The 26106-nt window shown below is 44.9% G+C and overlaps 2 protein-coding genes across 3 annotated transcripts in view; one reads left to right on the top strand and one right to left on the bottom strand.

Moving 5' to 3' along the window:
* HDLBP (high density lipoprotein binding protein) overlaps positions 1-26106 on the bottom strand; it is a 64682-nt gene that overhangs the window by 36868 nt on the left and 1708 nt on the right. The window contains exon 1 of one of the 2 annotated variants that reach the window (XM_067539004.1): positions 5070-5138. The exons of the other annotated variant lie outside the window; for it this stretch is intronic. The gene's annotated coding sequence lies outside the window, so the exon portion shown is untranslated. Of the gene's footprint in view, positions 1-5069; positions 5139-26106 lie in introns of those variants that run through there. 2 annotated transcript variants of the gene reach the window in all.
* The window catches only part of SEPTIN2 (septin 2), a 63598-nt gene continuing 41871 nt past the window's right edge, over positions 4380-26106 (top strand). The window contains exon 1 of the mRNA XM_067539010.1: positions 4380-4501. The gene's annotated coding sequence lies outside the window, so the exon portion shown is untranslated. The remainder of the gene's footprint in view (positions 4502-26106) is intronic.

Raw genomic sequence — 26106 nt, 5'->3', positions numbered from 1 at the left:
AACAGAAAATGTGGCTGGGGTCAGCTCCCTCCCATCCTGCTAAGCACTGGTATCCTGTCATTTGACACAAGGTGCGATTCCTTTCATGGACCTGCTTACCCATCTTCGGGGTAGGGGCTTCATTTGTATTTCTTGCAAGCACACTACCCTAAGAAACATGCTGAAAAAAATGATTTAAGCTAGATGCACTCCTAAATATAAGCAACCTAGAGACTGATTAGTTAAGAACACGATAGCATATTTCTACTCCCCCACCACTCCTATTTTATAACTAGTCACCTTTTCCACCTTAAAACTCAATTCTTGTCCATGGTCAGTAGTGGTTTCCTGTGCATCTGTCAGACTTCAGCCTTGATGACAATACCAACTATGAGAGTGGAGTCCCTAGCCCTGAATCCTCTTGATTTAGGGTATGTCTACATGGCAATTAAACACCCATAGCTCACCGAGCTGTAAAACTGTGGTGCAGACATCCAGATGCTGGCTGGAGCCCAAGCTCTGGGACCACATGAGGTGGAAGGGTCCCAAAACCCAGGTGCCAGCCCCACAGTCCAAGGCCTGCAAGCCCAAGTCAGCTGACACAGCCCAGCCATGGGTTTTTCATTGCTGTGTAGACATATCCTGATAGTCCTGACTGAGCAAAGAAGGCTCCACTCTTCCTTCCAAGAGATTGAAAATGAATTCACCGACCCAGGATTGTCTGCGAAAGTTTCCCCAAGACAAACTAAGACCCAACTGGTCTAATTAAGAAAACAAGAACGGATTAAAAACACAACAGTGTGGTTTTGCAGAGCAATGCGGTAGACAGGTTATGCAGTCCAGACAAGGTTTCCCTTCCAGTTAGTTACAGTGAATGAGAACCACCCTTTACTTCTGGAAGTGTACCTTCTTTCCCCATACCCACATCCCTGCCCCAATTTGAGCCTCAGAGTGCCAGCTCTCTGGCTCCACTTAGCCAAGTAGCCTTCGATTTCAAGTGTCATATGCTGCCTCATAGATCCTATATAGCCTGTGCCCATTTTTGACGATAAAAGTGGGACAGAATTTATTATCCCATGAGATGTGTTGGTTAAAACTTACATCAGCAGTTCAGCAACGCAATAGCTGATCTGGGGGAAATTTCAGTCTGGTCTCCATGCTACGGAGAGTGTCCTTGATCTAATCCCCCACCCAGCTTTGGAATTATTTCCTCAATTTCCTCTCACAAAACCCTATATTTCAAATATACCTTTGATTTTGCCTGCACCTTAGGCTGACTAAGAGGTTAAGGGGACTGGATCCTGGTTTACACGTCATCACTTCTCCTAAGGCTGAAGCTGTTAAACTGACTCTAGCTTAGTCTGCCTTTAATGTGACAAAATTTACTTTTTTTGTAGTTTCCTCTTACCAACATTTCAAGAAAATTGTTAGATTGCTTTTAATCTATTTATCCCTATCCCATACAGATCAGGAGTAATTCAGAAAACTTGTTATATGCAAGCACATTTTAATGAAGGCATTCATAGCAGATTCCAAATAGGACTGGAAATTTTGCTTAAGCAAAGCCTTATGGCTAAAGTAAAGCAAGAAGAAAGGTTAATTACCTACTTTTAAAATACTCCTTATCTGAATCTATATATGTGCACTCCTGTGAGGGGGTGCAAGCAGACTTCCAAACCCTTTTGAAGTTTAGAAAGACTTTAGGAGTGCCTTGCACAGTAAGCAGTGTCAATATAGAGCAGAATGTAATTTTCGCAAATGCCACCTCAGCACTGCCTGTACCAGCGACCATTCATAGCTTCAGAGAGGGGGAGGGGGAAAGAGGTGAGGGGGAGGTGCAATCTTAAAGGGCCAGTAACTTACCACAACTCCCCTCCATACACTCAACTGCAGCTACAAAACTACTTTATTGACAAAAGCATTAGTTTTATACAGGCCACCCAGAAATATTACATTTGTTAAACACCAGATAATGCCACTTATGACTTTGATCAATTATAAAAGTTGATAGACTAACAAGTGAAGTTAGTTAATCAAGTGCTCTGCTGAAAAGACATTGTACTATTCCCAACCCCAAATGAAGTTTAACTCACTTCTCCCTGATCACCAAACAAGTTTATAAATACATGCACCCAAGATGCCTAGTCCCTAAGGGCAGTTACATCACAAGGCCTAGAAAATTATAAACAAGTCACAAAATAAAAGACTTTTGGGGAAGGGGGAGTACAAATGAATACATTGGAGGAGGAGGAGAACAGTCAAACAGATATTCACCTGTTGGAGAGGAACCACGGATATGGTAATACTGAAAAAGATCTAGTATTGATAGAGATCAAATTATATGAGTTTGCAATGTGATACAACAGCAACAAAGAAAAAAGGTTAAGGCAGTTTTGGACTGTAGCTGAACAGTTGTCACGGAGAAGAAAGTCCCTCACTATATGGCTCTGGCAACACAACACCAGAAACAACATGTTCAGTTCTGTTACCTGGATTACTAGGAAGATATTGACAAATTGGAACCTCACTGCAGAAGAGCAACCCAAATGATTGTCATTCCTCACAAATTCATCCCTACAGCCTCCCAAACACTTGTAGCATATCTAAGAGATGACATGATCTTTTACAAGTATTTGAAACACACACCAAGGAAGGACAGGAATTCTTTAAGGGAGGCAACTAGGAATAACATTAAAAGGAAAGTTAGTAAGTTACCCTGATATTCATTCTAACAGCCATACCTACATAGAAATAATATCTTAAAGGAAGCAGTTGAAATGAATCACCTGAAACTTTAAAACTAAAGTCACTTGTTGGGGAGAAAAGGGAGGGAACAGACAAAGACAAAAGCCCTGCACTGGCAGTTATATGGACCAAGTTACTGAAAACCTAGTCACACATTAATATCTATTATTTAAATCAGCTTCACCAAACAGTCAAAGAAATCACCAAGTAAATAACAAAAGCACCTCATCTGCTCTTCACCATGAAACTAATGAAAAAAGCTTTTTGTTTACTCATTTTCCTCTCTCCCCTCGCCGGAAACAAAAAAGTTACCCTGGGCAAACAGCATTTTGCAAGGCTGATCCGGCATTGGACAAGATCCCAAGGCAGGCCATTTTGTTACAAATCAAGATTTCAGTACACCAGGTCTACTAACAGCCCCTCTAATCAGCTTCTAGTGGTATTTGAATCCTTAACACTGCCCTCCACCCTCTTCTCTTTACTAAAAGAGTCATCCAGAAAACCTTCTCATTAATCAAACCCAACCAGAATCTCCCCCCATGCCTGACTGCCACTGCTCACCTACATATTGCCATTCCAGGGACCCTCTTTTCATACAGACCCCATCCACGAACCCTAGCTCACAAAGGCCTCATCTAGGCTAGGATAAAAGGCATGACTGGTGGCTGACACATCCTAGGAGTCCAGTGCAGACAAGACAAGACACCATCTACTTTAACACTTGTTATACTAATAAGTGAATACACACAGCACACATTAAAGGCAATGTGCCTTGTGTCTATACTAGATTGTTGGACATGTTAGTTAGCCCTACATTTTTAAATCCTAATCTAGACAAAGCCTAAAATCTTCCCTCTCCCCAGGAAACCACAACATTGAACCAACACCCTCCCACCCCCAATTTCTGTAAAGCCAACCTCATCTGGAGAGTATTGGGGGACTAGGTAAGTAATTTCAAATGATAAGACTGGGTCTATGAGTCAGTCACCCTCATTCTCAAATAATTAAAAGCAGAACACTGATTTTGTAACCAGCCTCCCCCAATTCCTTATGCTTTGCTTTTATTCACAGCCATTATTTCATCACCTCCAAAGACATATAGAGAAATAAAGGTCAAGGTCTGTAATTAAATCCAGCCCTACCCCTGACAAATATACCTACCTAGAAACCCACTAACTCACCTGATGGGGCCAATTTCTCCTTTACACTAAAACCTCAGATGCACTGGCAGTTTAACAAGCTAGGGACTGATTTCTAGCAAAGCACTCTAAAAGAGCAAAGCCAGTCTGCAAAGATCCTGGTGGTGGGGGACAAGTAAGATTCGCACAAAGTTCACAAATATCAGCTATGAACAACGCCAGAAATGTCATAATCCCAGATCCAAAAATATGACTAGCTTGCAACAATCTTAACAAGTAAAACAGCCAAGCGGAGCCAGAAAGTTCCCAGCGGCACCACCACGAAGTTACACTTCATCCTCTTTAGGACTGGTTTACTAGGTAGCTCCGAGGGGCAGAGGAAGAGGCTGGCCGGCTGATTTATCATCACGCAGCCCTGCAGCCGGGCTGCGCTGCTCGCCTACTGTGGCCACGGCCAGCGCCATCATCCAAAGCCCACGTTAGCTCACGGATGCACCACCCCCCCGCAGGAGAGCTCACTCAGCAGAAAGAGAAACACAAACACCCGCTGCAAAGGGGGCCAGGCGCCACGAAGGGCAGGTCTGACCTGGAACAGACCCATGTGCGAGGCGCGGAAGGAGCCGGCGAGCGAGCTGCAGGTAGGCGCCCAGCTAAGACCGCCGGCCACCCGTGCCCCTGCCCGGAGAAGATGCCCCCTGCGGGCAAGCGGCGAGCCCGAGCCCGCTCCGTGCCAGGGCAGGGCGGGGAGCCCCGCTCGGGCCGGACAAGGCTGGCCAGAAAGTTCGGGCGAAGTTCGGCGGCGGTAGTGCCGGGCGAGCCCGGGCCGGGCCCATGCGCAGTAGTGACACGTAGGTCTTCCCCTCCAGTCCTCTCCTCTCCCCTCCCCCCCACCCCGCCAGCGGCGGCTCCCTCCCTCCCTCCCGTGACTAGTCCCGGTCCCGACACCCGGGACCGCGGCGGGTGCTGAAGCGAGCCCGCCTGGGAGGGCTGGGTCGGGTCGGGCCGGGCCGGGACGCGGCGGAGGGGGCAGGCAGCTCCCCCTGCTGCCGACGCGCCTCAGCTCCACGTCGGCAGCGCGGCCCTGAGCCCGCGCCGCCCTCTCCGGCCAACTTGGGGCCGTGGGCCGGGGCCTGGCCCGGCTGCAGCGGGCGAGGGGTGGCGGGGCTGGGGGCTGCCCCCTGCGGCCCCGCTTGGCGTGCAACTTACTCCGGCCGGTGCCCTGCTAGCTCTCTCTGCTGGAGAAGCCCCGAAACGCTCCCGGGAAAGCTGCGAGGCACCTTCCCCGGCTGCTATATAGGGCGGGCGGCTGCCAATCCCAGCCGCGCACGTCAGAGCCATGCCCCTTCCCTTCCCTTCCCTTCCAGGGCAGGCCGGCCTGGCCGCGCCGCCGGCAGGGGCAGGCGGTCCCTAGCGGCCCGCCCAGTGCCCACCGCTCTCGTGGCAGGCGGGCGGTAGGTACTCACTCAGCGGCCCCGAAGATCCGGGTGGCTTGTAATAACTGTCCACTTCCTCCGCCTACCTCTCTGCTGTAAAGCAGGTGACGGGGTCGGGGAGGCGAGCTCAGCTGCTCTGACCCGCAATTAGCGGGCCTCCAGTTTCACGGTCGCCTCCCCCACGTCTGACAGCCCAGCCCAGTCCGCCGGGGTGAGCTGTGCCTGCCTGCCTGCCCCGGGGTACCAGCTACAGTAGGGGAAAAGTCACTCTGAATCTGGCCCACTGTCCACGTGGGTGTTACACTGCCCGAGCAATGCTCGGGTGATCACCCCTCTCCCGCGCTGCCGCTTTCCCTCAGTAGCACTGCACTTCTCTTTGGAGAGCAAAGACACAAGGGGCTAATAAAGGTCCAAGTACTATTTTAGCCCCTCTGTTTCCTATGGATCACCTTTTACATACAGCACTTTCTACCATGTCATCTTTTGCTGCTTTGAACTCTGACTCCACACCCTTAAAAACTAGCCTTTAATCAGTCACGTCTGTCTTTACAACATACTTCTGCAAAACGTCTCAACATTAATCTAAAGCATGAGCAGGATGTAAAAATACATGTGCTTGGTGTAGAGATTAGACCTTGATCAGGTTAATTTTAGGGTTTTTTATATTGGGGTTTTGTCCTGCTGCCCATCATAGTAGTAGCTGAAGGTTTTCCCTGTAAAATAGATTGCCAATAGCAAAGGCATGAGGACTAGGTGAAGTAACTGAGTGGTTGAGGAGCTCCACTACAATCTTGAAAGTTGAGGGTTTGCTTCTCACACTGAAAGGCCACCTCCAGCTACAAAATGGGTACCTGATCCATTGAGTTAAGATAGTCAAAGGCAGCCAGCTGTGATGCTGACTTGTGTACAGGTGGCTATGAAACTAAGGTGCCTTAACTGCGAATGACAAAGTGGGTGAGAAAATATCTTTTACTGGACCAACTTCTGCTGGTGAAAGAGACAAGCTTTCAAGCTACACAAGCTCTTCTTCAAGTCTGCCTTAACCATGGCAGCCAATCAGCCATTGGCAGGGGGACTTAGATGTTCCTAGCACAGTGTTTCTCAAACTTTTGTGTTGACCCCACTTAGACTTTAAAAAAATGTGACCCCATACTAGAAAAAAACTGCAACCCCCTCCCCCCCACCTTCAGCCCAGGTGGGTATGAGGCTAGGGGGTCTGGGCTTCAGCCCCACTTGCAGCTGGGGGCTCTGGGCTTCAGCCCCCTGCGGGGCTCCCACCTGCAGCTTTCTGCCCCCTGCCACCACTGGAGCTCCCGTCTGTGGCTTTCTGTTCTGGCAACCCAGTGTGAGTTAACTTTGAGAACTGCTATCCTAGCAGACTTCATGGAGTTACTGGCTCTTCTCCCTTATCAGGTATAGAAAGCTCTACAAGGGTAGAGGTTTTTTTTTTTTTTTTTTTTTTTTTTTTGGGGGGGGGGGGCCGTAAATCTGGAACATTGTGTCTGAAATGCATAGTCTGTTTAATTTAGGCTATAAAATCCTCAGGGAAGGAATTCAGTTGTTCCCTGCTTTTATATAGTGGCATGCACACAGTGTTTAATTAAGTAGATTGAAAAGACCCATTAGGGCATCTAGCCCATCCCCTGGAAGCTAAATGCAATACACTTTCATATGCTTCAAAACACAGTATATATTCACTGGTCCTCCCAAGGGCACATTTTCACTTCCACTGCTGTATGGGTCAGAGGAAATGTCCATGCAGCAGGCCAGAAACTTAGCACAAGTCCCAGGCAAAGCAGAGGAAACGCCCCCTCTGCCATTTCAGATTCACTTATAGCTTTTTAAGGTGCAACCAAAAATCAAACTGATATGTAAAGTCTCTGGCCCTATTCCCTGTATGCAGCTAAACAGCATCTAAACCCCACACTCGTATTAAACAAGGCAGTTCTTGTGTCTCCCTGGCCAGATTTCTAGGAAGCTGGACCCAGAACTCACATTTTAAGGCCCCTTGCTTCCACTAATTTAAATGGGAGTTAGGAGCCTAAATACCCTTGAGGATCAGAGCCTTAGTTCCATCCATTTTCTCTGTGAAGAGACAAGCCCTTTTAGGGCTCTGAATGCAACTAGCTTCAGCTACACCCAATTAGCTCTTGTGCAAGTAGGAAGGCTAGCATTTCTCCTGGTTACCCTCATCACAGGGAGGCACTGCCAGATGAAATCCCAGTCTGGAAACCCCTACTGGGATTTAACTTCCTTTCCCTAAATCTCCATCTCATTGTCTGGCTCAGTAGGACTTTCCTTAGGGACATGCTGCATCACATCAGAGATGGGGGTCTCTCTACCCCATCACATTCTAGTTATCCACATGAAGTTCTAGTCTCTCAGACATTACAGGTTTCTGGATCTCCTTCTAACCTCCCCTCAACAATTGTATCCTTCAGTGGGAATCCTCAGGCGTCCTTTTTTTTTTTTTTTTTTTTTAAACCATGTGGCTCCAACTACAGAACAGCGACACACAGCATGAGATGGAGTGTGCCACTGTGCTTTGCAGGAGAGGAAGTTCTGGAAGGGCCTATCACAACCCATTGCCTCTATTTCTAGAGTGGAGTTTTCTGTTGGGGAAGGGAAACCTGTGAAAGCCTGTTCTCCTCAGAGATATGAAAGCTTCCATAGAGGGAGACAGCCTGTCGTGGCCCGTTCCTCCCACACACACAGCAAGTGTGGAGCTTTCCTGTGGGAGGATCAACAGAAAAAGCTTCAGGGGATGCTCTGAGGCCTGTCATGACCTGCTTCCCCCTCCTCCCAGTGCAGCAATGTCAGTGGGAGCAACCTGCCATGGTCACTTCCCTTCCCTGAGTTCTTGAAGGTTGTTTAGAGCCTGCTCTTACCATTTGCTGACAGGGTGACCACATATTGAAAAAAGGCCATCTGTCATGGGAGGCACATACAGGATGGGTATGGTAGAGCCCAGTAAAGTGAGCTGAGGCATAAGGGCAGAAGAGAGTCCCCATTTGTCATGACAAGCAATGTCCCACCTCTCTCACTGGCACCCTATGGATTTGGCTGTGTAAAGAGAGGGATACTTTCTTGAGGACTTGAAAGAAAAAGAGCCAACAAGGAGGCCTCATGGAAAAGGCGGTGAGATGTCAACATCTGATGGTCGTTGATAAGCACCTGTGTTCCAGCAACCTGTCGTCAATTTCCCTGGCTCAGCTGCGGGCAGCTCCTTCAGAGGGCCAGTCTGAAGAGATGCACAGAAACTGGGACAAAACAATGAAGACGTAAAACCCTCAGGGATGCTGGGTCAGGCCCTAAAAACAAGACATGTCAGGACATTCTGAGAGTGGAGCGCTGGGGTGAAAGAAGGCTTTCCCAGCTCTGCTCTCCCCAGGAACCGAGATTTCTAGGAAGGGAAATGCTTCTGGCCCCTCAACTCCTAGTGCAAAGATCCTGATCTTTCATGGCACAGTCACCCTTGGACAACCTGGGATCTTCCCTAGAGCTTTTCCTAGCCTGCTTGTTTTCTGGTGTTTTTAGCATACTTGGGTTGAGTTCAAAACAAGGCCTGAACCAAAGTATGCTAAAAAAGTGTTGGGTATATGTATTGTTCATTATATCTTAAGATTTCTAAAATATCACTAGTAAAGCACCCATCTTGTGCTCTGGGTGCTTATCTCACACGCTGAAATCACAAAATAATGCAAAAGGACTACCCAGAAATATATCTACCTCAGCCACATTAGAGAAGAGAAAAAAGACAGGCTTTGCAGCATGCCCAAAAGGTTAATGAATCTAAGTTGTAGGGCTCCAGGTATTTAAGCTCCTAACATCCAGTGATTTCCATGGATGTTAGGAGCCTACAGACCTTTGAGGATCTGGGCCCAGCTGACTAAGGGGGGAAGCAAGTTCCAAAACAGAGCACTAGTCATAAAGAACACCTTGCAAGTTTTCTCTTGTTTATATTGAGAGAGTTCCAGCTTTACCAGCTCTGCTGATCTCGACTTTGGCAGTACTAAGGCTGTGTTAGAAAGGACTTGTTTATTTCTTTTAGGCAGACTACTGTTTTAAAAGAAGGTGGAAAGAGAACTCAGAACTCTCACAAGTCAGAGAATACTGAAACTCTCCAACAAGCAAAGCTAGTTACTGCATGGAGCCAAGAATTCAACAAGTTTTCATGGTATACACTCAGATATAAATATTGTTTATTCCTGGAAGAAAACCTTTCATAAGGTTCTAATAATATGGATCATCATGTTAAGGAAGAGAGAGAGGAAAAAAAAATAGTTTGCTGTAAAAGTGACTCAGAGTGGCATAACAATGTTCTATGCTTCTTATGTCAATGACTTCCAGACCACATCTACATCATTTACAAATGGACAGAAAAAAAGATTTCACCAGAGATCTGAAAATCAAGCTGTGTTCCTTCTGATTCATGCATCATCACGAGCAATAAAGATTCCATAGGCCAAATTCTGCCCTTGGTTATACCTATGCAACCCCACTGTCTTCAGTTGTCCACTATCTAAACTTGAGTATGGGGGCAGGTTGGTATCCCTAAATGGTGCTCCTATTGGAAGGAAAAGTACCCATACCTGGGCTTAGTTAGGTACGAATAGACTAATCCTAACCAAGTACCTTTATAAAGACATTCCCTTGCCGTAGTAAGAAAGCTGACCAAAGAGTCTGAGAGAAGAGTGAATTTGTGAGACTGTTTAATCTGATTGATTGGGCTTCTCTGTCAGAAGTCTTTGTTTCTTGATTACTTTACTTTGACACTAAAATGATGTCACTATCAGCCTACAAGCAATGTGTCCTTATAGTATCACAGAATGCTCCACAGAAGAGGCCAAGCAAAATAGATATGAAGAATAAAAGTAACTTACTGGTTTGGAAGGAGAATTCTATAGTGAGCAAGATAGGTAAGAGAACTCCCACGTGCAGAAAGAGGAATTGCAGCAGGTTGGGGAATAGGTGGGTCATGACTTATCTATGGTAAAGTGAGAGGAAGCATGGTATAGTGGTTAATGCAGAAGGCAGAGTCAGGAGATAAGAACTCCACTTCCATCTCCACTGGTGACTTGCTGTGTTGTATTAGGAAAAGCTCAACTTCTCTGTGTCTCAGTTTCCCCATCCATAAAAAGGAGGAGATAATCCTTATCTACCTCACAGATTGTGATTTCATTACAGGTTGTCCAGCACTCTGGGTTCTTTGAATGGAAGATACCAAAGGAGGGCAAAGTTATATGTGACTAGAGAAAGGGGAAAGTCAGTGGAGAACTTGGAAAACCAAGCCCATTCTAAATGGATTTACAAAGGAATACATGCAGTCTCTGCTGCCTTCTGAGATAGTCCTGCCATTTAATGCAAGAGAGCAATCTGGCTGCAGTTTTATATTAACCTGGATTTTAGACACTAAGGATTTGGGAAGACCATAGGTGGAAACCGCAATAGTTAAAATGGGGTGTGATTCAATAGACGTAAGGATATCAGCACAGGGATGACTCAAGTAGCATTTTCTAGCAATATTCTGGAGGCGTCAATAGGCAGACATATAAATCAGGGAGATACGGAAAAGTCTGCCATGATTAAGGAAACTCCAGGATTCTGGTCTGCATTAAGGGGAACTGCTTGTCAAACACAAGAGAAAAAGAAAGGAAGCACTGACTTGTGGAAAGTTATATTGCTTCACTATCAGTTAAGAGCTGATTGAGTCAAGAAGAGCCTTCATAAATCTAGGTTTAAGTTTCATATAGGTAGAAGTACTGGCATAGGGTAGCAGAAGGGGGGAAAAAGTCACAGGAATTCAAGAAAACTGAAATTTATGCTATTCAATCTTCCCAACATTTTTTGCTGTTTTTTGCAGATTATATACTGGGTTTATTCATTCTTCCAAGGGGGATTTGAATCCCACCCTGCTTTGGCTGGTAGACTGATGTTCCTTATCCATTCATCCTTGCAGTGTTTCTTGTTTCCCAAATTCCACTCCGCTAGCAATTGCAAATAGGAATGAACATGTGGTAATTTTTTGTAAACTGTTGCCAGAAGGTGCAGTAAATATCACCTGGTATGAGAATACTAGGATCTCACAACCTGTACCTTTACCTCTGGAAGCTGAGTTTGATCTCTTTGCTATCTCCTATCAGATCTGGGGAGTGAAAAACAGGGTCCATATCTCATCTTGGGTCACCCACTGTGCTGCCTGATACACCTACTGTACCCCTAGCACCCCTGTCTGATGCTTTACAGAGCAGATTTATCAAAGAAGACCAGCTTACAGCATTTTAAAAAGACTATAACCCTCCCTCCCCCCACTGACTTGCTTTAGGTAAGCAATTATGAGCAACCACTGCAACGAACTGTGAAAAAGTAAAGAGAAATGCCAAGAGATTACAGAAAGACATCCCAGAAGGGAGCAAGGACAAAGAGTTAATTCCACAGTGGAGAAAGCTTCCACTACAAAGGAGTGATTAGAAAGGTATCTAGGATTTAAATATGGAAACTGTGATTAGAGAGACAGATTTTTATCTAGTTTAGAGACCAGGATACTAGGTACTATAGAAAAATCTAACCTGGTTCCTTCTAGCTCCTTAAAAGGTTTGAACATTTACTCAGTACACTAATATTATGCATAAGCAGTGTTGCCAACTCTTCAGATTTTGTTGCAAGTCTCAAAATCTTTGATGTCTTTCTGAAAGTCCTGGAGTCATGTGACTACATGAGAATCTCAGCTGCTTTTGTTGTTAAGTTTCTGGCTGTCTTGGTTATGAAGAAAAGCTTGAAAGTATGAACTGTAAAGACTCAAAAATCAGAAGGCAAATATAAACCCAATGTTGTCCTACTCCACACATAGGGCTCCTTGGTGCTACAGTAATACAAATAATCAATAATAAATAATGACAAAAGGAGCCCCAATCTTCTTTTTAAAATATCATTATTTTTATGCCAATCTCATTATTTTGGGAGGCCTGACTAATGATTTTTAACCACTTGGGATTGGCAATACTGGGTCTGAAAAGACTATATAACAAGTGTCTAGTTATAATGCCAATTTTTTAAACCAATGATAGGGTCTTAGCTATTTAAGCATAGCTATTTAAGCCTTCCCTTCATCCTATCCAGTGCTATCCATAGTGCACACACAGGGGGCTCAGTGTGTCCACAGACAAGCACTAATTCCTAATTGCTGTTAGTCCAAAAAGAGATTTCTCCAGGTGATAGATGCAATTATATTATGGCAATCAAGAAACCAGACAGACTCTCTCTTCCAAATCTGCAAGGCCCCTCCTAAACTAGCTGTGGAAGAAGAGAGAGAGTTTTGAGAGGAGCTAGTCACATTATTTGTTACAAATATTATTTGTTATGGATTGAGGTTAGTGAATCATTCCTGATCTTCTTCAAAGGTATGTATTCACCAAAGAGTGTGCAATTATGAATAATTTTTCAACTTGTGTTAACTGTTCACTTGGATATTCATTGTTTGGGTCACTTGCGCAGCACTCTATATTGTTTTTGCTCCCTGGTGCATAATAAACTTTTAGTGCACTATCCATTGTGGGTTTTCAGACAAAAACAGTGGAGTTCAAATTTCTGAAACCTCCAGGATTCACAAACTTTTTTAAATTAAATACTCAGTAGCTGTCCCCATCTTTGTGACATGGCCTAATCAATCACAGGCCACTGCACTCACCACTTTAATCATATGAAAATATTTATGAATTAGGTTTTTTACTATTTGGCCAGCTCTACTTTAAGCAATGCAGCAGTCCCTCCTCTGAGGCTCAGAGATCCCCTGAAACACATGCCCTTCATTCTACATAGTAACTGCTGCACTCTTAGTTGCAAACCTATAAGATATGTAACAATCGGCCTACTGTAATTTGTACTTTAAATTTAAACATGCTGTTTTCACTCTGCCCGGCTGTGATATCACCTCCTTTCTTTGTGGCTTTCCAGTCAATAGCCGAAAACAGGTTTAAGTCCAACTTCATCTCCTACAAACAGAGATAAATACAAATCTGTACATAAGTGAGCAAATGAAACAAATAGGGCCTGATCTGAATAGGTGCAGAGTACCCCCAATTCACTTTGAGAATAACAGGGCTGGTTCTAAAAGGGTGCACAGCCTGCAATCCCCAGTGAGGCAGATGAGAGAGAGACACAAAGAAAATTCTCCTTCACTCTCCTTACAGGACTGCAGCTGTGGTAAAGAGGAACACTGACCAATGCTCCATTTAAGTAGTTCCCGGCACCCTCCTGTCAAGGGGTGCTCCGCTGCTCCCAATTAGGGCTTTCTCTGATCCCATCTCTGCAGCTGCTGTCACACTGCTGCCACAGTTAGGCCCTTTCCTTCGCTTGACTCCATGCCTTCCCTGCAACCTTATGTTGCCTGCTGCATTCTCTCACCCTCCTCTCTTCATGCCCCCACAACCTGTCCCTGCCATGCTGCTGCATCCTTCCCACACAGCCTCTCTTCTACCTAGAGCCTGAACTCAGGCTGGTCTTTCATTCGTTTGAGAAAATGCACAGAACCTACCGTTTAATTCTAAGCACACAGGAGTGCCTGTATGGTTATGTAGGAGGAGCCTCAATTGTGGGGGATTGCAGGTGGCCTGGAAGTGCTTGAAGCAGATCGAGCTAACGGATGTTGTGAGTGCTCATCCCCTCTCAGAAACAGGCTTTTAATTTGATGTTTCATACAAGCCACTGCAAATTCTTTTGGAAAAGACATGGAGACTGATATTAGCATAGGCCTCGCTCATACAAGGTATTTACCTACACACCAAACCAACTCTGCCATTTGGAGGAGGCTAAAGAATTGTTTCAGTCACCCAATCCTTTGGTGAAGGCTCCTATGTCTGTTTGATGAAATTAAGCCACTGGTCACACTAGTTCCATAAAAATAAGCCATTTCTATTTCACAAATGTTATCTACTATGTGACTATTTGAGATGAAGCAAAGCATCATCTTTCCGTTAAGTGTTTGATTACCGTCATCTTTGCGCTACCTGTGTCAATCCTGAGTGGGAAAGTACTATTACTGAATAAAAAAGAATTCCAGATGAACAATTTTAAGTCTAGTTTCAGGAAGAATCTTGAGGTTGGTTTACACCAAGTCTCCCTCTAAGACAACGATGGCTAAAGAACTGACATGATTTCAACATTTTCTTGTTAAGGAGTAGTGTTTAGTTACTGAGGAAATATCCTGCTAGATACATAGCTACTACTTAACAGCATAATTTAGCTGTTATGCAAACAAGCCTAATTTCTGTGGATTTTGCGTTCACTGATATAAAGTGCCAAAAGATCTATACATGTAGTATACATATTGCTTCTGTGTATGTATGCTTTATTCTGACAACTACCCACAACACTTATAACATTCTTCCATCTAATGGAGAGCAGAACATCACTGGAAAACAAGTCCAGCCGTTGGACTTCTTACAAGAAAGTGCAAAACTCTGGCCCTATTTCCACTTTTTATGTACAGATAACAAATCTGTTTAACTTTTCAGTAATCCAGCATCCCTCTTTATCAAGCAATGTCCCCTCACATTATCACAATATGAAACACTCAAATACGTGGATTTATAGAAGTTTTATTTCTTGATTTCTTTCAGCTACTGAACTGGGAGCCAAAATCCCCCAAGTACAACCTCTCCCTTAAATTAACCTATAAAGATCTTTCCCACTCTCTCTTCCTATAGATTTCCTCCAGCTTTTCCTCTTTTGTGGAGATCTCCCAGCATCTTTCTCTTTTTACATTCAGTAGCCTTCTAAACTGGTCATGCCTCCTTTCATCAGCCTTTGCTGTTTGAAAACAAAAAAAAGTGACAAACCACAAGCTTCCGCCAGGGCAGAGCGCACTGCCTCAGAAATACAATCAACCTCTAGGGCAGTGGCTCTCAGCCTATTTACCCTTGTGGGCCGCATATGCAGCTCTCTGTGTGTAATGTTGGCTGCATCCACACAATATGTATACTGCCTGTATGGCCCTGAGGATGTCACATGGGCCACAGCTATGTGCCCATTGGGCTGCAGGTTAAGAACCACTGAGCTGGATACAGACAGCAAGAGACCAAAGTCAGCCCTACATGCTGCTGCTGCCATTAGAACACAAGACCTACCCTCCAATCCTTTGTGTGTGTCTTTCTAACATGCCTGTGCTGTTACCTTGACAGAGCACAGCACAGTAATAGCAGCTCTAGACTCTGCTTCTGTGCACAGGATTCTTCCCTAACACAACAGTTGCTGGAAGTGCAATTACATGAGCCCAGTTAACTGTCTCTTTGGTAAGAGCATCGCTAGGAAAACAGTAAGTACAACAGTAATTAGACAAGAGGAAAGGGAGAAACTAAAGATTAAAGACCATTTAGTTTTTTAAGAAGTTGATGTTTTTAGAAGAGACATGTTGATCTTCTTATCTCATGTATCTCCTAGCAGGAACTAATTACTTGTACTTCCCCAGGATCAGGTGAATTTAAATAAAAAATCTACCTGTGAACACATTGCTGCATCACATTACTACGCCTAATAATATTTTGCACTGTCACAGTGATTTTGATCAAAAGATGAACAGTAACTATCTTTGGAGCTTGAATATTTATCTGACACTTACTGATCAGAGGACTGAACTTACTACCCAAAGACAAGGTGGTTGCTATCAGCAATGTCCAGAGATAAGCACCTGGAAAAATCATGGAGCAGGTCCTCAAGGAATCCATTTTAAGGCACTTGGAAGAGAGGAAGGTGATCAGGAACAGTCAGCATGGATTCACCAAGGGAAAGTCATGCCTGACCAACTTGATTGCTTTCTATGAAGAGGTGACTGGCTCTGTGGATGTGGGGAAAGCAGTGGACGTGATATACCTTGACTTTAGCAAAACTTTTGATACGGTCTCTCACAGTATTCTTATCAGCAAGTTGAAGTATGGGTTGGATGAATGGACTATAAAATGGATAGAGAACTGGCTACAGCATAGGGCTTCATGAGTAGTGATCAATGGCTCCATGTCTAGCTGGCAACCGGTCACAAGCGGAGTGCCCCAGGGGTCGGTCCTGGGGCTGGTTTTGTTCAACATCTTCATTAATGATCTGGAGGATGGGGTAGATTGCACCCTCAGCAAGTCTGCAGATGACACTAAGCTGGGGGGAGTGGTAGATACCCTGGAAGGTAGGGATAGGATACAGAAGGACCTAAACAAACTGGAGGATTGGGACAAAAGAAATCTGATGAGGTTCCACAAGGACAAGTGCAGAGCCCTGCATTTAGGACGGAAGAATCCCATGCACAGCTACAGACTGGGGATTGAGGAGCTAGGCAGCAGTTCTGCAGAAAAGGACCTGGGGGTAACAGTGAATAAGAAGCTGGATATGAGTCAACAGTGTGCCCTGGTTGCCAAGAAGGCTAATAGCATATTGGGCTGCATTAGTAGGAGCATTGCCAGCAGATCGCGGGAAGGGATCATTCCCCTCTATTTGGCATTGGTGAGGCTGCATTTAGAATATTGTGTCCAGTTTTGGGCCCCCCACTACAAAAAGGATGTGGACAAGTTGGAGAGAGTCCATCGGAGGGCAACAAAAATAATTAGGGGTCTGGAACACAAGACTTATGAGGAGAGGCTGAGGGAACTAGGCTTGTTTAGTCTGCAGAAGAGAAGAATGAGGGGGGATTTGATAGCAGCCTTTAACTACCTGAAAGGGGGTTCCAGGGAGGATGGAGGTAGGCTGTTCTCAGGGTGGCAGATGACAGAACAAGGAGCAACGGTCTCAAGTTGCAGTGGGGGAGGTCTAGGTTGGACATTAGGAAAAAGTTTTTCACTAGGAGGGTGGTGAAGTACTGGAATGGGTTACCTAGGGAGGTGGTGGAGTTTCCATCATTAAAGGCTTTTAAGATGCAGCTTGACAAAACCCTCGCTGGGTTTATTTAGCTGAGGTTAGTCCTGCTTTGAGCAGGGGGTTGGACTAGATGACCTCCTGAGGTCCCTTCCAACGCTATGATTCTATGATAAGATACCCAATACATTCAGGTGTGAGGGAGGACTTTGGTATTTCTATTGTGATGCTTAAGGCAACACCAGAATCTGTGTAGCTGGAGAGAAATTTCACAGGAGGTGAAAAGAGCAGCCTCTTTAGGTTTAATACAGAGCACAAATTTCCTGTAGTAGACAAACACAAAACAAGACCTATCACAGATCGGCTATATTCTCTTCATGCAACTTAAATTCTTAAACACACAAAAATCCTCCAACAACCTTCTATAAGGATAGAAATGATCTAAAGGGAGATCTTCTTTCTCTAGTGCATTTTCCCATTTATAGATAGCAATATATTTCTTTCACTTGAAACAACTCTTTTTTATTTTTAAGTGCTGTCCCACCAGAATCATAACATGTGAGCTGTGGGGCACTGACTCATAAGTGCAGTGAAAGGAAACGGGAAAAAAAAATAGAGTAAGGGAGTTTTAATTTAAGATCCTTTGGGAAAAATGTCAATTTAACCTACAAAAGCAGTTTCATATGAAATAAACAAGCCTTCCTTTAAGGCAAAGAGGCTTCTAAATCAAATCCTTAACCAAAGTTTACCTGCTGTAGATCCCAGTCCAGCATGAATTCCTAACTCACACTAAGCTTCTAAAACTAAGATAGAGAGCTGAACTGGAGAAAGCTCTGTAAACCCAGAGCAAGCATAGAAGCTATACTAAATTTGTAAGCTAAATTAAACTCCTGAGCTATGACATCTCAAGTTGAATCAGACAAAGTTCCCAAACTAAACTGAGCTGCTCCTCTTAACCCTAGAGATCTCCGCGAGACCTCTCCGAGCTGCCCGTCTTCTACCAGGACCTCCTCTGGATCTGGAGGCTGGTCTCAGCCTCCAGGTCCCCTTCGGTCCCCGAGGGGGAGGATCTCCTCGCGAAGCCCCTGCTACACAACCCCCAACTCGGTGTGCAGGTGGCGGAGGCCCCCTCAGTGCGACGGAGGCTGGTCCTGGCGGGAGTCACCAAGATCGGAGACCTCCTGGACTACGACCGGGGAGACTGGGTGGATCCCCAGGCGCTGGCTCGGCGCATGGGGCTCTCCACCCTTCAAACCCCCCGGCGCGTACTCCAGGAGGTGAGGGCAGCCTTGTCCCCCGCTGCTCAGGCTTACCTCGAGCGGGTCCTGCGAGAGAGTGCTCCCCGCCCGCCCCTCAGCCCCAGCCCTCCAGCACTTTTCATCAGGTCCCGGCCCCGTGAGCCCACCCGGCCACCCCCTCCCTATGCACTGAGCCAGCTGCACGACTTGCAGCCGGTCCCCTTTCGAACCGCGCCAAGGGCCCATCTTTACACACTTGTGCTCCATACCCTTCATTTCCTTGCCCTCACGTCCCGCCCTGATACCAAGTGGCGGGACCCGATGCCACCTGTGGAGGGCGAGGACCCCCGGTGGGCCAGTCTGTATTCCACCTTGACCCCACGGCCCTCCGGGGACATCAGTTGGCAGCTCCTTCATGGAGCCGTGAGCACGGGAGTGTACCTGGCGCAGTTCACCCCCTGCCCCGACACCTGCCCCTTTTGCAGTGTGAAGGAGACCCTGGCGCACGCTTACCTGGAGTGCGCCAGGCTGCAGTCCCTCTTCCGGCTCCTCCAGAACCTCCTGCTGAGGTTCTGGCTGCACTTTTCCCCACACCTGTTTATTTACGCACACCCCATCCGTGGCCCCATGAAGTCACGGGACCTCCTCGTCAACCTCCTCCTGGCCCTGGCGAAAATGGCCATCTATAACACCAGGAAGAGGAGGTTGGTGGGGGGGCGCTTTGCGACTGTGGGGCCTACTTCCGTTCCCTTGTGCACTCCCGCATCCGGGCAGAGTTCCTATGGGCGGCGTCCGCTGGCTCCCTTGACATCTTCCGGGAGCAGTGGGCGCTGTCCGGGGCTCTCTGCTCGGTATCCCCTTCTGGTTCCCTCCGTTTGACCCTTTGACCATCACACCCCTTCCTGTTTTTTCATTTGTTGTCCCCCGTATTCAGTTGTGTTCTGGGTCCAGTGGCTCCTCCCCTTGGGCTGGGGGAGGGGCCTTAGGCAGTCCCAGTTTGCAAATAGTAACCTTAGAGATGAATTTGATTTGCTAAGTCCCTTAACTCCAGCCTTTATAAATTCTGGCCAATCAGTCCCCTCTACCTGACTCAAAATGGAGTCTCTCAGCCAGTGAGAAACATCAGTATCTCCCAGCATTAGAGGAAATTCCACTAAGATGTTACCTTCTAGGTAAAAATACCTACATTTTATTCTTTCAAGGTAAGAACAGAAATGCTACCTTTATAACATACGTCCTGTAGCTGAATTCTACTTTCCTATCTCTTCTTGAGGCTTGGTAAGGTATTTTAATATAAAAAACACAACACCCATCTAACAGCTCCAGTCTGGGTCTGTATGCTGTCTGACATAGACTATCTGATATATAGTTTGTAACCAAACTAGGTTCACTACTTCCTGGTTAAGTGCATCTTTCTCCGCTGACTTTAAAAACTGCTAGGATTTAACTTAATTGCCCAGGCCACTGTTAAGGTTTTTGGAGCTTTTTTATGGGGTGCTACTAAGTGGGGTGCATCATGGCCAAGGAGTCCTCTTCAGAGGGCCCTAAAAGGTCTGTACTTCCTGACATGGCGCTTTCCCTGGACTCTGTATAGGAGCACAACCATTTGTATCAGCCTCAAGAGAGTACATCTGATAAAGTGGTAAATGCCCTATTCTAGTTACCTGAAAGGAGAAAGATTTTCTATATCTTCTGCCTCCAGCCTAAAGGGGGTTCTCTGTTACCCTCAGCTACTATGCAGGGAGGGTGGAGTATGTCTGCTGCAAAAAAACAAACCAAACCCTGAAGCAGTGAGTCTCAAAGCCTGGGTCTACAGACTTGGGCTCATGCTAAGATCTGCAGAGAGTCCTGCTGGGGCCGCAGTTTGGGCTCGGAGCACCCCTCCTGCCCCGCCAGGTTTCAGGGCCCAAGCTCCAGCCTGAGCAGGAACTTCTCCACTGTTATTTTCAGTGCCGTAAGGTGAGCCTGAGCCTGCAGACTCAGGCTCAGACTCATTGCCATGGGTTGTTTCTTGGGGTTTTTTTTGTACTGCAGACATACAGACCTTTGCAGCAATTAGGTGTACTACTTGACCTGTTTCCTAGAATCTTGTGTCTATATTACTCTACTCCCTTCTACTAGCCTCTCTTGTTTGAGTTCTCCTCTCCTGTGACTAACTCCAGTATTTAGCTCTGCTACTCATTAGCTTTCCCAAGAAGCAGCAATGTGAAAGTAACATGATTCCTGATCGTTTCACTGCTACTGACAGGGTTCTGACTACCAGCACAGAAACTCACTCATTTCCCTAGAGTGTTCCTTGAGAAAGAACAGAGGCCCTGAGGATCTCCCTTTCTGCAAACTCAGGAATATACAACTACATTTGAGAAGTTCTATCTTTGTTTTTAGGCCTTATGGTTACAGGTTTTTTTCCAAATGAAATATTCTACAGAAATTGACAGCTTAGGCTTCCATGCTTACCAGACAAAGATCCCCACTCATCAGTGGTGAGAGGATTTGGGGGGATGGAGGGGATGTGGAGACAAATAGCCATATTCACAGCTTGCATATGGGTAAACTGAGGCCTGATCTAAGCAGTTTTTGTACCAGTATAACTGTTTTTTGTTAGTGGTGTGACTATTTTTAGTTCCAAAATAACTACTGGTATAAAGAAGCCTTATACCAATTTACCACATTCCCATACAATAAAGGAAATAAGCTAAACTCCTGTAACTACATCCACACAAGGACAGGAGGAGAACCACTTTAATTATGCTGATATAGTTAAAACAGTACAACTTTCTCGTGTAGAAAAGGCCTAAAGCACCAAGAAGCTAAGGTACTTGCCCAAGATCGCAATATACATCAGTAGCACAGTCAGAGATAGAACCCGAGTTCAGTGACTTCCTCTTCTAACACCTAGACCATATTGTCTCTATTAAATAGCTTAATGAATATCACAAGATAGCTGTGACTAAGAAGAGCACCTGCAGTTATACTAGCTGAATTACTACTAGTATGGTTACCAATCCTCATGCTTTGGGCATAAACTTATCAGAAGTTGGACCAAGGAGGAATCCCTCTCCTCCTCATGGTTAATATTACAGTGGGGCCTTGAGGCTCCAGCTGTGATCTGGAGCTCCACTATATATACACATAGTTATAGACAGTCTCCCTTTCATAGAGCTTACAATTTAGACAAGGCAGACAAAGGATGGGAGGAGATAGGTGACTTGCCCAAGGTCACACTACAACTCAGTGATGGAGCCAGGAATAGGGCCCATGACTCTCAATTGAATACCCTGTTTGTTAGACCACCTGCCTCTGCAAGAAGAGGCTTGTACACCTCGCTGTGCAATAGGGTTTTACTCCTACCTCTGAAACGTCACTTATAGCCGTGTTTTAAACTTAGTTCATAGACTTTCAGGCCAGAAGGGATCATCATGATCATCAAGTCTGACCTGCACGTTGCAGGACACAGAACCTTGCCCACCTACTCCTGTAATAGACATCAAACCTCTGGCTGAATTACTGAAGTCCTAAAATCATAATTTAAAGACTTCAAGTTACAGAGAATCCACCATTTACACTAATTTAAGCTTGCAACATACCCATGCTGCAGAGGAAGGTGAAAAACCAAGGGTTTTTGCCAATCTGACCTGGGGTGATTCCTCCCAAACCCCAAATATGGTGGTCAGTTAGACCCTGAGCATTTTGGCAAGACCCAACAGCCAGAGACTAGGGAAAGGATTCTTTGTAGTAATTCAGAGCCCTCTCCATCTAGTGTCCCATCACTGACCATTGGGGATATGTCCTACTATCAGCCACAGATTGGCTATATGCCATTGTAGGCAATCTCATCATATCATCCCCTCCATAAATTTATCAAGCTCAGTCTTGAAGCCATTTAGGTTTTTCGCTCCCACTGCTCCCCTAGAAAGGCTGTTCCAGAACATCACTCCTCTGATGGTTGGAAACCTTTGTCTAATTTCAAGCCTAACTTGTTGATGGACACTTTATATCCATTTGTTATTGTGTCCATATTGGTGCTTAACTTAAATAACATCTCTTTCCCTGTTTTTTTTATACTTCTGATCCATTTATAGAGAACAATCCTATCTCCCTCAGCTTTCATTTGATTAGGCTAAACAAGTCAAGTTCCTTGAGTCTCCTCTTGAAAGGTAAGTTTTCCCTTCCTTTGATCATCCTAGTAGCCCTTCTCTGCACCTGTTCCAGTTTGAATTCATCTTTCTTAAACATGGGAGACCAGAATTGCACACAGTATTCTAGATGAGGTCTCACCAGTGCCTTGTATAATAGTAACAACACTTCCCTATCTCCACTGGAAATACCTGATGCATCCTAGGCTCATAGTCATCCTTTGATCAACCAACATACCCTGGTCTTTCTCCTCTGTAGCTTCCAACAGGATATGTCCCCAGTTTATAGCAAAAATTCTTGTTACTCCCAAAATGCGTGACATTGCACTATTACATTTCATTCCACTTCTATTACTCCAGTTTTCAAGGTCACCCAGATCTTCTTGTATGATATTCTAGTCCTCCTCCATATTGGCAATACCTGCCAACGTTGTGTTACCTGAAATTTTATTAGCACACTCCCACTTTTTGTGCCAAAGTCATTAATAAGAATGTTAAATAAGACTGGTCCAAGACTGGATCCCTGAGGAACTCCACCAGTAACCTCCCTCCAGCCTGACAGTTCATCATGTCAGCATGACCCATGATCCCCTTTAATCAGCTCCTTATCCACCTTTTAATTCTCATATTAATCCTCACTTTTTCCAATTTAACTAATTTCCATGTGGAACTGTATGAAGTGCCTTATTGAAATCCAAGTAGATTAGATCTCCTGCATTTCGCTTTAAAAAAAAAAAATTTCTTCTCAAAGGAGAAGAATTTCTTCTCCCTTTTGAAAAAACATGTTGTATTTTTATCCCAATTGCCATCTACTTCTATGTCCTTAACTATTTTCTCTTTCAAAGTTCATTCTAAGACCTTATATACAATTGAGGTTAAACTAACAGGCTTATGGTTTCCTGGATCATGTTTTTCTCCCCTTTCTTAAAAATAGATACTAGATTAGCAATCCTCCAAACAGATGGTACAACCCCTGAGTTTAGGGATTTATTTTTTTAAAATCCCTGCTGTTGGGCTTGCAATTTCATGTGCCAATTCCTTTAATATTTTTGGATGGAGACTATCTGGACTTCCTGATTTAGTCCCATTAAGATGAGTCTGACTTTCAGTTCCAATGTGGTCATTTCTATTTCCACTGGCCAGCCTGCCACTACCCCTAAGATCCTTGTTACTTTGCCTCAGTTTTTAATAAGAGTATTGGTTTAGGTATTGGGCCACACCTAGGTTATCCTCAATGCTTAGCAGTCCCACTTCTTCTTTCCTTATTTTCTTTCTATTTATATAATACTACAGAACCTCTTACTATTGGTTTTAATTTCCCTTGCAAAGTCCAGCTCTGGCTGGCATTTGGCAGTTCACTTTATCCCTACACTTTTTGACCTCCAAGAGGTAGCTTTCCTTGCTAATCCATCCCATCTTCCATTCCTTGTAGGCTTTCTACTTTCTCTTAATCCCTTTTGATATGTTTGCTTATCCAGGTTGGTCTGCAGCCCTTCCCTACAATTCTTCCCCCTTGCTTGGAGTGCAGGCTTCAGATTTTTGCACTTTGATTTAAAGTAATTCCCAGCCTCCTCCACATTCAGATCTTTGAGTTCTTCAGTCCAGTCTTCAAATTCCCTTAATTTTTTAAAGTTTGCCCTTTTGAAATCACGGATCCTAGTCACAGATCTGCTTGTTTTATCTTTCCATTTAGTTTAAACTGAATTAGCTCATGATCACTCCAACCAAGGTTGTCCCCTACAACCAGTTCTATGACATTCTCACTACTCACCAATACCACATCTAAAATGGCATCACCTCTTGTAGATTCAGTGCCTGTTTGAAGAAATATATCAGCTATCACATTCAGGAAAATGTGGGCCTGACTGTTTAGTAGCACTTGTCCTCCAATCTATATCCAGGAAGTTAGTCTCTCAATCACACAATTCACAGTAGGCTTTATTTTATTAAAAACATTAGTGAGGTCTTTATCATAGCCAAATCGGATCGGGGGAGGGAGGGGGGTCTGTAAGCATGCCTCAGGCACTATCCAAGGGTAGCTTTCATCCCCAAAGTAATTTTGATCCAAACACTCTTATCTGTTCCATCATTTCTAATTTCTTTAGTCTACCTCATTGTTAAAGTTGTTGGGAGTAGCACTGTATGTTATCTTTATTTCTGTTTTCTCAAAAGCACATACCTTTCAATACCTGTACTCTAGTCATGACTACTATTCCACCATGTTTCTGTTATCCCTATAATATCTAGTTTCACCTCTGTGTGCCAATAGTTCTACTTCCTTCATTTTGTTATCCACACTCCTCGCATTGGTGTACAGATATCTTTGTTGTTTCTGCTTGGCTTCACCCAGATTCTTCACCTGATTAGGTGCCTACCAATGCCAATACCAATGAAGCTATCTTTCCTCTTAATGTCCATTCTCCTATCCACTGCTGTTCCTTTCTCCATTGCTGTATTCTTTCATGATATCCCCACCCCCTGGGTCAGTATTATAATCACTCATGTAATCTCCATGCCTATCTCCCAACAGTTTCCCCTGAGTTACTAGTTTAAAGCTCTTTTAATCAGTTGTGCCAACCTCCATCACAGAAGTCTATTTCCTCCCTACTCAGGTGGAATCCATCCAATGAGAATAGTTCTGTCCACGAATGCCTCCCATTTGTTGAACATCCCAAAACCCTCCTTTATAGCACCACTATGATGATCAAGAGATGGCTCTTATAATCTTGTCTCGCCTTTGTTCTCCTCCTCAAGGGAGGGACAGACAGAATCCCACTAAAGATCACCTAAGCCTTCATTTCTTTAAGCATCTTCCCCAGACTGGCACAGTCTCCCTTGATGTATCCCAGTGAAAATCTAGCAGTTATCATTTGTTCCCATGTGAAGGTCAATCAGTAGATTCTTTCCTGCTCCTATTAGTATACTCTTCAGTCTCAGGTTCACATCCTGTTTCTTAGCTCCCCACATACAGCACACCTTTTTGTTCTCTGAACCAGCTCTGGTGTCAGACCTGTCCTTCTTAGGAGGGAATCATCAGTCATGTAGACCTGTCTCTGCTTGGTGTTGGTGTGATTCTCTAGCCCTCCTCCTGTTCTTTCTGGCTGCAAGTCCTCTGGTCTTTTATTCTCTCTTACAATCTTCTGCAAGTCATCTTCTATCCTTCTGGGGCTCCCAACACCAGCTGTCTTCATTGACTCTTCCCCTCCTCTTGTAAGACTAGCCCCCCTTCTCTTCTTCCTTGCCGTCCCACTCTGTTACTGACCGTTGTGCCCCTTCTTCATTTTCCAGCTCAGCAAACCTAGTCCTGAACTCTATTTCTCTATCACTAGCCTTCCTTGCTTTAAAATGCTCTAAGTTAAAAGTCCAGAAGCTATTCACATGCATCTATCTAAGCATGTGGTGGAAGATGCTAAATGATTTGTGTTGGTCATATGCCTTTTGACTGAGGGTGGGAGTTTATGGAGCAGATGGATGCCTTAAGACAATAGTAATGGAAATGACAATTCTAACCTTTAATCAGTAATTGAGTGGCATAAGATCTCACCTAATTTACTAAACCAGAAGTAATAAAACCCACAAGAAGCAACCTACCATCTACAGGTTG

This window comes from Emydura macquarii, unplaced genomic scaffold (assembly GCF_026122565.2).
Source record: "Emydura macquarii macquarii isolate MOO-44397 ecotype Brisbane River unplaced genomic scaffold, CSIRO-AGI_Emac_v2 contig_499, whole genome shotgun sequence".
Lineage (NCBI taxonomy): Eukaryota > Metazoa > Chordata > Testudines > Chelidae > Emydura > Emydura macquarii.
Note: the sequence above shows the minus strand (reverse complement) of the source record. Positions and strands in the feature narration are given on the sequence as shown.